The sequence below is a fragment of the Protomyctophum bolini genome (assembly GCF_963924005.1).
Source record: "Protomyctophum bolini genome assembly, chromosome: 15".
Classification (NCBI taxonomy): domain Eukaryota; kingdom Metazoa; phylum Chordata; class Actinopteri; order Myctophiformes; family Myctophidae; genus Protomyctophum; species Protomyctophum bolini.
The window spans coordinates 39,384,310-39,386,721 of NC_137876.1; the positions used below are offsets into that span (position 1 = coordinate 39,384,310).

The 2,412-nt window shown below is 39.2% G+C and overlaps 1 long non-coding RNA gene across 1 annotated transcript; it reads right to left on the reverse strand.

Annotated features, from left to right (window-relative positions):
- Positions 1-208: 208 nt before the first annotated feature.
- Positions 209-2,007, reverse strand: LOC308329555. Its single transcript, XR_013965405.1, has 3 exons — positions 1,873-2,007; positions 1,063-1,169; positions 209-721 (listed from the first exon to the last, which is right to left on the reverse strand). It is a non-coding gene; the product is annotated as an uncharacterized lncRNA (long non-coding RNA).
- Positions 2,008-2,412: the final 405 nt, after the last annotated feature.

Genomic DNA, 2,412 nt, shown 5'->3' on the forward strand with positions numbered 1-2,412 from the left:
CGTTACACTACACTATACTATTACACTTATCATAGTTCATGGTATCATATTACACGTGTCATAGCAGCATCCACCCACCTGGGAGGTACCAACATGGACTTCCAGAGCAGTACATGGACCTGGGAGAAGTGGCAATTCAATAAAACAAGCAGAAAGCCTGCAACACTGCATGTGTTTGGAAACAACAATAGAGCCACAACATAGTGAAAACCTTTTATCCTTTTCTTTATTGCTTAAAGAATACAACTTTGTAATCAAATGAATGTGTATCAATTACAACCACGTTATCTATGTTTATATTAAGGGTTTACCACACAGTCGCATTGCAAATGTTTGATAATACACCAGAGGTGGGCAAAAGAACAAATTCAGCCCAGATAAAGCATTTTACAAAGTAAACATCCTTAACATTGTGTACATTTGCTTGGATGCACTCCGCAGCCAAGCAGAGCAGTACGGGCATCTGGAATGGGTAGAGGGCTCAGAAGGGCTGGGCGCCTGAACACTGTGCATCGCGGGGCTGGCAGACTGACCACTGTGCATCGCAGGGCTGGCAGACTGAGGAGGGCTGGACAGCTGACCTGAATAGAGTTTGCACTTCGGCAGGTGTTTTCTCATCGCATCAGCCCTTAAAAGGGTGTTCTTACACCGCAGGGACAATGATAGTGTGCCTGAGATGTGTCTGATCTGCAGTTAAGACAGCATCTAATGATGCGCAGATCTAGAGGGAGGGGAGACATACAATATGACAAATTAATATACAGTATATATTATACACACACAGCACCAACTCATTCTTACATTTCAAATGTACTTAAGGGGAAATCCATCCTTCATAGACCACTGGCAGTCACTAGACTGACTCACTGACTGAACACACAAATTGCATGCGTTGCAGAGATGGAACCTGGGTGAAATGAGTGCATGAATAACACACCCTGCCTGGCCAAGGCCAACAGTCTGAATAAGTCCCAATGTCAATTTGAAAGATAATGAAAATGCCTCCTCTCTACAGTACATCCAGACATACATCCTAAAAATAAAAAACAAGCTTATACATACCTTCAAAAGCGATTGCAGTTTTAATATGAGCAGTGGTACAGTGTACAGCAGGTTGTACATTGTTTGAGCTGTACAGACTCATTGGTGGTCAATATGGAACGATGCATCTGTTAATAAAAATAAACAAGACAATTTTAACAATTACACTGAATTTGCAGAGCAGATAATCTACATCTGTAGACAGGCATAAAGGCCATAGATCTGTCAATTTGCCTATGCTGTAACAATAACAGTAATCTTTTTTTTAAGTATTAAACTAATAAAAATGATCCATCATTTAACAGACCTCACAAATTAAAATAATATGTCACCAGAAGCAGGGATGTATGTTGTATGCAGCCATGCTAGCTGCTGCTAATGAATAACCTAACACTTTGGCTACATGTTTAAGAAATTATTTCATATTTATGTCAGACATGCTCTATGTGAAGAGTTTTCCTGTGTCATTAACTAATTTCATGGAACATAACAGCTAACAAAATAATGCAAGTGCATGTTACAAAAACAGAATATAAGGGGGAAAACGAACCCGTTTAACTCCTAACGCTAGGTGCATTAATGGTAGTTTAGCTTCATAAGTTAGAATCGGAATATTGCTTGTTGTGTTATTACTCGAGTGTTAGCTACCGGTGTATCCTTTGTATCTGTCCGGTATTTAGCTAAGAGGCTAAGCTACTCGAGCAGGCAAGAAAGAAAAGAAAAACAAACTCATTAACTCCTGTTCATAAGGCTATAGTTTGCACTGCAGAACGTTTACATTTATATTAAGTTATACTTATAATATTAATATTGTCTTGCTGGTTTACGTACCTTGCGGAGGAAGAACGAGAAGAGTCTGGAAAGTGGAAAGAACTGCAGCAAACGGGCTGTAATATAAGTAACCCAATAGTGTAAGTGGTGCCAGATTTTGCAACAGAAATGTTGAAAAGAAGCCACTCAACAAATTGCAACAGATTAGCTCATTTAAATCTAATGTTCATCAACTGTTTGAAAATAGCAGAGCTAGAAGCATAGCAGCATATTAAATTAATAATAATATTAATAATAATACAAATAACGATAATAATACAAGTCGCTTATAATAAGGACATGGCATGCGGACATAACTACTTCCTGGTCAATGCCCCCGCCCTCGCAGAGACTTCTTGATCGATCAATCCTGCCCTGCAGTCAGACGCTTCTCTCCAAATCCCACGGTATGGGTTACTGGATCGTGGTGTTTTAGTATGGAGTCAGTTCAGTCTCAAAAGATTCACAGTAAATAACACAGATTTGTAACTCACAAGTTCAGATTTGCAACTCACGTGAGTGAATTTGTGTTTCACATTTGTGTTTTGTATCCACAAGTTC